The sequence below is a fragment of the Ruditapes philippinarum genome, unplaced genomic scaffold, assembly GCF_026571515.1.
Source record: "Ruditapes philippinarum isolate M1 unplaced genomic scaffold, ASM2657151v2 ctg4184_1_1_1_1, whole genome shotgun sequence".
NCBI lineage: Eukaryota > Metazoa > Mollusca > Bivalvia > Venerida > Veneridae > Ruditapes > Ruditapes philippinarum.
The window spans coordinates 74,908-85,061 of record NW_026853368.1 but is presented as its reverse complement, the minus strand read 5'-3'; the positions used below and the strand labels follow the sequence as shown (position 1 = coordinate 85,061).

The window sequence follows — 10,154 nt, the reverse complement described above, 5'->3', positions numbered from 1 at the left end:
GCCAAAATCTTTTTTTTTATTATGAGGAAAAATTCAATTGTAGAGATTTTATGAATTTTTGTAAAATGAAAAACAAGTTATTTTCCCAAGTATTGTTTTAATATGTCTTTGGGATTTTTTAAAGTCAAATTTAAAAAAATTAACATTAATCTTTTTTTAAATTTCTATTAATAAAAAAAGAATAAGTTTGCTCATTTGCTATTGCGTATTCTTTCTTCACAAACGCTTGTTAAATATAATCAAAGTCCTCAGCATGTAAATGGTGATATATAATTATACATTAATGGCCTACACGGTTTGTGATAATGCAATTATATATGTCCTTTAAACACGAAGTTTCAGCCACTAGTATAAACTTAATGCTTCAGTACATGTAGATGTCATTTCTTTGCCATTGTTTGCCAGTATCTGTTTGAACTGTTCAGCATTCTATTCATAGATTGGGAAGTTAGAAGTTGTAGCTTCCATGTTTTCCGAATGAAGAAAATTTATCATCTCTAGTACCTGAAATACAGAAAAAATAAACATACACATTTTGTACTTTATCATTATGTACCACATGTACTTAAGTCTAGAATAATGTTTTGTCTTGTTATTTATCTGAATGATGAATACCAACAATTTTGGTGAAGTGTAAGTATGTTGACCTAGTATCAGTTTTAATTATTTGTCAAAAACAATATCACTAACTGATAAGTATACCTGTTTGACCGTCATATTGTTAAAAAGCATAAAGTATGAAAGTTAGAGTAAATATGTTAGATTGGTGAAATACACTAAGCCATCAACTAATAAGAGACTTGAATTATTGGTGTATATTCTTCAAGGCTTTTGACTTGTGGCATTTCTAGAAGTAGAAGTTACTATCGCTTTCTTATACAATTTTTTGAATTGCATATGAGGCAACAAATACATTCTTCAGCATTAACGCAGAATTACATACTTTAGATGTTTGATGCTAATTAACAAAGAAATCAGACCGTCTTGAGTAGAAAAGTAAAAGCAATTTGTACTTAATGCGAACGAAATACTACAATACTTGTTAGATAATTGTTTCAAATGTATACAAATCCTTTGGTTATACAGAAATTACAAGCAACAGAGTCTATTTCCCTGACACAGTACAGTATAGTAGCCTTAACAAAGTAAACTGTGAGTTGGTTTGACCAGAAAGCTATATTAAATGATCATTCAAACCAGTCAATCTTTCCTACAAATAAATGTCTGTTAGTTTCTAACATCATAAATGTGCAGAACTTATATGCCAGGTGTGCCAGCTCAAGTCGGGTCACATATACAGGTCAAAGAATTGTGACTTGGGTTTCATGCCCGCTTCCTTATCTCCTAAACCCCCATGAAGGATTTTGCATGCACCTTATGTCAAAACGTTACCAACGAGGCACCATATTGCAGAACCTTTCTTTTGCGTCACCGCGGGACTATATATATATATATATAGTATATATATTATATATATATATATATATATATATATATATATATATATATATATACACGTCAACTATCGTTATCTCGACATCGCTTTTCTCGATATTTGTTAATCTCGATGAAATTTTGGAAGTCCCCAAAATTGCCCTCAATTAAATAGCCGCGTGTCATAATGTCGATTATTTTGTAACAAGTTTAGCTGTTTTTATAAAAGTTAATCTATTTAGCGTGTTTCGATTGACTTTATGTCCACAATGATGTGAATTTACATTCTTTTTAAATATTCGAACACTTGTACCAATTCATTTATGAGCTTTAAATGTAAATAAAAAAAAGTGAAAGATATAGAAACGCTATCGTTGCAAAATTGTTCACAACATCACCACCAAATCAATCAGCGGATGGAACAATCTCGAGAAAGACCCGAAATAAATTAACCCGGGAGGATATCCGGATCCAACCATATCCGATATCGATTCACTATATTGGTGATTCTGAGAAAATCTCACTATGTTTATCACAAGACACCGTATTTCCGCTGGTAAACATCCGGCTATGTTACTTTTGTTTAATATTGACTAGGCTATGAAAACAAGGCATGGATATTATATTTATTTACATAAGGTATGCACCATGTCTTTTGTTAAAATCAGTTTCGCCTTGTCTAACCCAATAGTTATCTCGCACATTTCGTTATTCATATTTTTGGACGGTCCAATGACTTCGGAGATAACGAGAGTCGACTGTATATATATATTATATATATAATATATATATATATATATATATATAGAAATGAGAGAATATATACACACATACCACCCACATCGAATGCCAGTCAATTTACGCACAGCGCCTTAGCAGAACAGTCATGAAAGCATAGCCACTGCTCATCCACCATCACAAAAATGATGGTTTCAGAACAGCTTTATATACAGTCACAAACTGCACTACACATTGAAACAGCCTCCATAAATGAAAATTTTGGTATTTGCAAATGGCGTTTGCAAATGAGGTACTGTAATTTACAGATGGCGAAGTGTTTGAAAATGGTGTTTTACAAATGGCGTAACTATCCAAACCTCTACTTTGGCAAATGGCGTCATGTAAAAATATGTACAAAAAACAAAAATAAAGTATGTATGAAAAACTAAAATAGAAAATGTTTGCAAAACTTAAATAAAGTATGTATGCAAAACAAAAAACATATGTACGAAAAACTAAAATAAACTATATATGCAAAACTAAAATAAAATATGTACGCAAAACTAAAAAAAAATATGTATGCAAAACAAAACAAAAATATGTATTCCAAACTAAAATAAAATATGTATGCAAAACAAAACAAAAAAGTACAAAAAAAAAAAACAACAAAAAATAAGTACCAAAAAAAAACAAAAAAAAAAAACATTTTAATTTCACTGTTGATAAATTTTATAAAAATATTTCATAAATATATAATTATACCCTTTAAATGGTCTTAGCAACTGAGTTCAAAAGTGCTATGCTCTAACAGGGCAAGAATTGTCAACTAGCAGTCATAATTAAAGTGGTTAGGTCATTATTTCTACTACATCTTTGCATAGTTTTTATGTCTTTTCTCTACAAGTAAAATCTTCATTAAGTTCTTCTTATAAGAATTTTTCAGAAAAAAATATTATCATGTAAAGATGAAAAAAAACAAAAACTTTTTAGCAAATGTTGCATGGCGAGAGTTTTAAATGTGTTTACTCCATTTTATTTGTCTGATTGGATTTTACGTTGCACCGACATGTTATTGGTGATGTGGCGACTTTCCAGCTTAACTAGTGCTGAAAGGCTTAAGGTGCCCTTCTGTGAATTAATTCAGACACAGACAGTTACCTGAGTCGAACCACCGATGTTCCGTAAGCTAGCTGGCAAATGTGACTCAGACCTTTGAACCAATAGGGGTTATCTACTGGCCAATACCAATGCACCTGTGAAGTTTGAAGGTAAAGGGCCCATGAGTTATGGAGATATTAATCAGAAACCGTTATTAATTATATGGTCAATGTGATCTTCACCTCTGACCCCTTGACCCAAAAAGTTCATGAGGTTATCTTCTGACCAAAAGCAAGATGGGTTGTCAAGTCATTCATTGGAAATCCTTTTTATCTACAAGGTCAATATGACCTTGATTCTTGTATCAAGCAAGTCATCTACAGACCAAGACCAATGCACCTGTGTAGTTTGAAGATCAAAATCCTAGGAGTTGTTGAGTTATCAATTGGAAACCATTAATTGGCATTCAAAGTCAATTTGACTTCTGACCTAAAAACCTCAAAAACATTAGGGGTCATCTTCTGGTTATGAACAACCCCATACAAAGATTGAAGTTCCTATGCCTAAGCGTTCTTTAGTGACTGATCGCAAACCATTAGGTCTACGCACCAACAGACAGACAAATGCCAAGCAATATACCCCCACTATTTTGAAGGGGGTAGAGAGGCATAATAAGCATAACTTACGAAATGAATTACTATCCACAGCAATCTTACAAACTTGACCTTGAAGGTATGGGTATGGGTCTTGGACGTGATGTCTTGATGTGGTAAATCATTTATGCTACATTATTTCAAAATCCACCAAGGCCTGACAATGTTGTAGTCAGAACACAAATGTGTACCTTCAACTTCTGTGTGACCTTGACCTTTTAGGATGTGGCATTGGCGTTAAACGTGACAAATTGTCATGATGTTGGTATTTGTGCAGAGTTATTTTTAAATTCTTTAATACATGGCAAAGATACAGTCTAGACAATAATGTTGTGTAAGTGGTGTACCTTCAACCTCTTAAGTCTAACCTTGACCTTTATGGTAGTGACATGATTGTGCCTTAAACGCGACACATCATCTTGATGTGGTAGATATTTGTACTAAGTTATTTTAAAATCCATCAATGCATGACAAAAATACAGTCAGGACATGAATGTTGTGTATGTGGGGACACACAGACAGACATACGTAGCGTTTTCAATATGCCGCCCTTCCGGTGCATGAAAAGTTATTGGATATAAAGGATATTCATGAAAATATCACGAGGTTAGTATGTGAATGTTAATGATTTAAATTCACGATTAATCAATAAACTATGACATTCATCAGCTCCTTTATATACCATGTATAATGTTTATTGTTGTTCTCAGGCTAAACAATTACCACTATGAATATGTATGTAACTTGCCTCATGGTTCTGAAGTCAGGATCGGTAACTGGAGTAAAATCAAAAGTTTTTTTCTTATAAACTTTGAAAATGTTGAAACTGGGTCCTAAATGTTAGGTCCCAGGTTGAAATAGCAATGATACCCTATTGGTACAGGTTGCATAACTGTATGCCTCATGAGAAAGAGAACCCTGCAGGTCATTTGTTTTACTTTCTTATCAAGATTGGCAGTTTATGTGAAATCAGAACAGTCAGTTCTTTGAATACATACATACCCAAAAATTGCTTCATGAATGGCGAGTCTATATCTTTTTTATCATAACCATCAACATGTATCATAAAATTTGGTCCCAGATTATGGTACGGGAATTTCTTCTCCTCATGTTAACATCAGGGTCCACTTCATGTATCAAACGAAGAATTCTGTTTATTCTGTTGAATTCTGTTAACACATTTATTTTTGTAAATGAATATATTTTATAAAACTTCTTACTCCCAGACAAATTTTGTTGCATAAAGAACTAAGATTATAAATTTTAATGTTTAATTGATAATGATTAAGAGATATTTTATGACTTGATTGAACGTATTATGCAGTAATTTTGTAGCTTTCTTAATTTCTCACTTGTGAGTCATTGTATACTTTAATTATAGCAGAATTTATATTGATCAAGACTATATTTTCATTCAAAAACAGAATCATCTACATCTCTTATAACCATTATAAATGAATAACAGACCTTATACGCATTATTTTACATCCAAGTCGCTGACCACTTCCTTGTATTTCAAACTGAAATACCAAAAAACCTTCACATTTTCTGGTCTCAAACATAGTAAACATAACAGAGATAAATGCTTAAATATACACTTTCATTTTTAAAATGTTGGTGATACCTTTATTTTCAGTTGATATTTGATAATATTAGTCAACTACAGTGGATTTAAAGCCAAAATGCTAAGTTATAAAATCTGAAAGATTGTTTGAAAATACATTCTATGGATGCCAGCAATTTTTGTACCATTTCCTATAAAAAAAATAACATACTTAAGTCATGCACATATAGACTTTTTGCATTGATATTCAAAATCTGAGAATGCTTCGATTTCTTTATGATCAATGAATTTCATTAGTTTCTCAGGATGTATATATTTTGAAATTATACAATCAATATTGCATTTAAGTATTCTTTGATCAGACACATACGTTTTAAAACTAATAAATTATTAAGCAGAAATATTCATCATGGTATCAGTTCAACAGTTTGACAGGCTAACATATAAACAAATTCGTCAATTTAGTATAAAGGGTAAAAAGCTATATCTTTTTTATATTTAAAAACAGTAAAAGTTACATAGAATTCATAACCTTGTGGTAATTTCTCCAAAAAGCTGTAACAAAAAATGTCATTACTATTTATCACACATGGTTTTTGCATGTATATCTGATTTAAACTTCCGGACCAAAATATCCTACCACTAGTTTTAGTTGGTTTAAGAATCACTTGACACAGTCACACATATTCCACTCTCTTTTAACAAGATATAACAATACCACAATTCGTTAACTAAGTTAACGAATATAGGGCATGTATATACGATGGACAAAATACTGTGAGCGTCTGCTGTTTCCTTATTTTATATAAACACATCACTGGTTGAAAAACTTTCTGTCATAGGATTGATTGTATGATGTCTCACTTTATATGAAAAATTTGAAAATAAAACTATATATTTACCTAACATGTATCCTCTTAGTAAGTTTCAGAAGTGTCTGAATTTCCGAATTTGTCAGACCGTCCATGAATAATTGTGTGACAAAAATGTCCAAAAAGTCTTCAGTCTCTGCCATTTTTTCAGATTTCCTTTTTGCAATCGGTGCGACGGGATCCATGCAAAGGTATGGCACCACTAAAATATCCGATTTCTAGTCATTTCGGCACCAAGACATTTCAATCCCAATCAAATGAGCCCTTTACCACATCGGCCCACTTAAACTTATTATAATGTTTTCTACCATAACTGTACTCGTTAACTCTAAAAATAAGTGGGTAGTGTCATAAAACAAGTTATAGAAAGAGCACCGAAACACGAGGTTATCTGATTAGTACGAGGGGGCGTAGCCCCCGAGTATTAATCAGATTGCCGAGTGTTTTGGTGTTCTTTCTCTTTTGTATCATAGTCAAACATAAAAGCACGTTCCCTGTTGTCACAATATGAAACCCCGGCAAAAATGAACTAATGAACGAACATCTGAATATGACATTTCTGTCGCTTTCCCTTTCTCTGCCGTCACAGTATGTAAACCCCAGCAAAAATGAGCCAATCAATGGGCTAGCTCTGGAGTGCGGGTAACTAATACCCGCACTCCAGTTAACGCACTGTGCATGTATATGTATACGATTTAACCCTGACACATTTTCAACAGATAGGTCTCCAAACTATGATACAATATGACAAATACATGATTATAACAAATAAATGGAAGATATATTTTGAATTATACAATAAAAATTGTACTGTTCGATGACATTGTTCGATTAGTCATTTAAGAGTTATGTTATGTACTATAATTTATCTATCTCAAAATTGTTATAATGGTATTGATTTCGAAGTAATTAAATCGTACTTGTGCAATCACAACATTATTGAATAGCACCTTAATTATTATGTTATTTTCATTATTGTTAATTGATACTGTGTCAGTGTCAAATACCACAGTAAGTGGTATGCATATCAAACTGATCTATATCAATCTATATCTATATCAAATTACCCACTTAGTCAAACCTGGTGCCTCTAGATATAGGCGTTTCAGATACTTCATGTGGCAATCTTTGACAATATCTCCAGGCAAATTTGGTTTCTTTTGAGGCAGGCGTTCTAGATATTAAATGTGGCAATCTAAAATAATGTCTCCAGTCAAATCTAGTGCCGTTGGAGATATTTCATGTCGCAATTGCTGAAAATGTCTGCACCCAAATCTGGTTCATTTTTAGGCAGGCGTTCTAGAGATATCTAAAACGCTAACTTTGAACAAAAGGTACCAGATTTTGCTAGATACATTGTCAAAGATTGCCATATGAAAAATCTACAACGCCAATCTCTACAAGTCCCAGATTAGGCTGTAGACATTGTCAAAGATTGCCACATGTAATATCTTTAACGCATACATTTACAGGTACCAGATTTGGATGGAGACATTGTCGTACATTACCAAATGAAATATCTGGAACATCAATTTCTATATGCATCAAATGTAACAGAAGACCTTGTCAAAGACTGCTTAATGAACTATCTACAAGTCCAATGTCGACATGTACCAGATATGACTGGAGATATTGTCAAAGATTGCTACATGAAATATCTAGAACGCATATCTTTAAAGGCACCAGGTTTGACAAGTGACATTGTCATAGATTGCTACATAAAATGTCATGAACTCATATCTTTATATGTACCAGATTTCGCTGGAGACATTGTCAAAGATTGCCACATTAAATATATACAACTTCTTTCTTAAGAGATACAAGATTTGTCTACAGATATTGTCAAAGATTGCTACGTGAAATATCTCGAATGCATTTTACAAAAGGCAACATATTTGACCGGAGACATTGTCAAACATTGCAATATAAAATATCAGAAATGCTTGTCTGTAAATGTACCAGATCGGACTCGAGACGTTGTCAAAGATTGCCACAAGTTATGTTTAAAACAATAGTTCATACAGGTACCAGATTTGTCTGAAGACATTGTCAGATTGCTGCATGAAATATCTAGAATGCATTTTTCGAAAGCCAATATACTAGTATTTGACTGGAGACAAAGATTGCGACATAAAATATCAGAAAGGCATATCTGTAAATGTACCAGATCGGAATGGAGACATTGTCATAGATTGCCACAAGTGATGTCTAAAACAATAGTCCATATAGGTACCAGATTTGGCTGGAGACATTGTCACAAAATGCCACATAAAATATCTAGAACGTCTATCTGTAAAGGCACCAAGTTTAACTGGAGACATCGTCAAATGTTGCAACATGAAATATCAAGAACGCATATCTAAAAATGTACCAGATTTTGCTGGATATAGAGATATGCACTCATGATATTTCATCTGGCAATCATTCACAATGCCTCCAGCCAAATCCGGTACATATATCGATGAGCATTCTAGATATTGCATGTGGCAATCTTTGAAAGTGTCTCCAGCCATATATGGTACGTATAGAGATAGACGTTCTAGACATTTCATGTGGCAATCTTTGACAATGTCTCAAGTCAAATTTGGTACATATAGAGATTTGCGTTCTTGATATTTCACGTAGCAATCTTTGACAATGTCTCTAATCAAACATGATGCCTTTAGAGATAGGCGTTCTAGATATTTCACATGGCAATCTTTGACAATGTCTCCAGCCAAATCTGGCACATATAGAGATATGGGTTCTTGATATTTCTTGTGGCAATCTTTGACAATGTCTCCCATCAATTCTTGTTACATATAGATATATGCATTCATATTATTTCATTTAGCATCTTTGACAATATCTCCAGTCAAATCTGGTATATATCCAGATAGACGTTCTAGACATTTCATCTTGCAATCTTTGACAATATCTCAAGTCAAATTTGGTACATATAAATTTATGCGTTCTTGATATTCACGTGGCAATCAGTGACAATGTCTCTAGTCAAACATGATGCCTTTAGAGATAGGCGTTCTAGATATTTCATGTGGCAATCTTTGGCATTGTCTCCTCTCTGATCTGGTACATATAGAGATATGCGTTCATGATATTTCATGTAGCAATCTTTGACAATGTCTCCTATAAAATCTGGTACATATAGAGATTTGCGTTCTTGATATTTCACGTAGCAATCTTTGAAATGTCTTAAGTCAAACATGATGCCTTAAGAAATAGGCGTTCTAGATATTTCATGTGGGAATCATTGACAAGACTCCTTTTAAATCTTGTACATATAGAAATATGCGTTGATGATATTTCATGTAGCAATCTTTGACAATGTCTCCAGCCAAATCTGGTACATATACAGCCCAGGCGTTCTAGATATTTAATGTTGCAATCTTTGACAATGTCTTGTGTCAAATCTGGTACCTGCATGGACTATTGTTTTAGACATAAATTGTGACAATCTTTGAAATTGGGAGACATTGTCAAAGAATGCCACATTTTATGTCTAAAACAAAAGTCCATACAGGTACCAGATTTGACTGGAGACATTGTTATAGATTGCCACATGAAATATCTAGAACGCCTGCCTCAAAAATGAACCAGATTTGGCTGGAGATATTGTGAAAGATTGCCACATGGAATGTCTACAACGTCTACATATAAAGGCACGAAGTTATACTAGAAAAACTGTCATAGATTGCCACGCGAAATACCTGGAACTTCAACATTTATATGTACCATATTTCACTAACGACACTGTCAAATAATGTCTAATGAAACATCTAGGACTCTAATGTGTAAGGGAACCAGATTTGGCTG

At 33.1% G+C, this 10,154-nt stretch overlaps 1 long non-coding RNA gene across 1 annotated transcript; it reads right to left on the bottom strand.

Moving 5' to 3' along the window:
* Window positions 1–237: 237 nt before the first annotated feature.
* LOC132736651 (uncharacterized) lies at window positions 238–8,735 on the bottom strand. The gene is made up of 4 exons (XR_009626606.1): window positions 6,372–8,735; window positions 5,373–5,425; window positions 4,908–5,074; window positions 238–504 (listed from the first exon to the last, which is right to left on the bottom strand). It is a non-coding gene; the product is annotated as an uncharacterized LOC132736651 (long non-coding RNA).
* Between the last annotated feature and the right edge of the window lie 1,419 nt (window positions 8,736–10,154).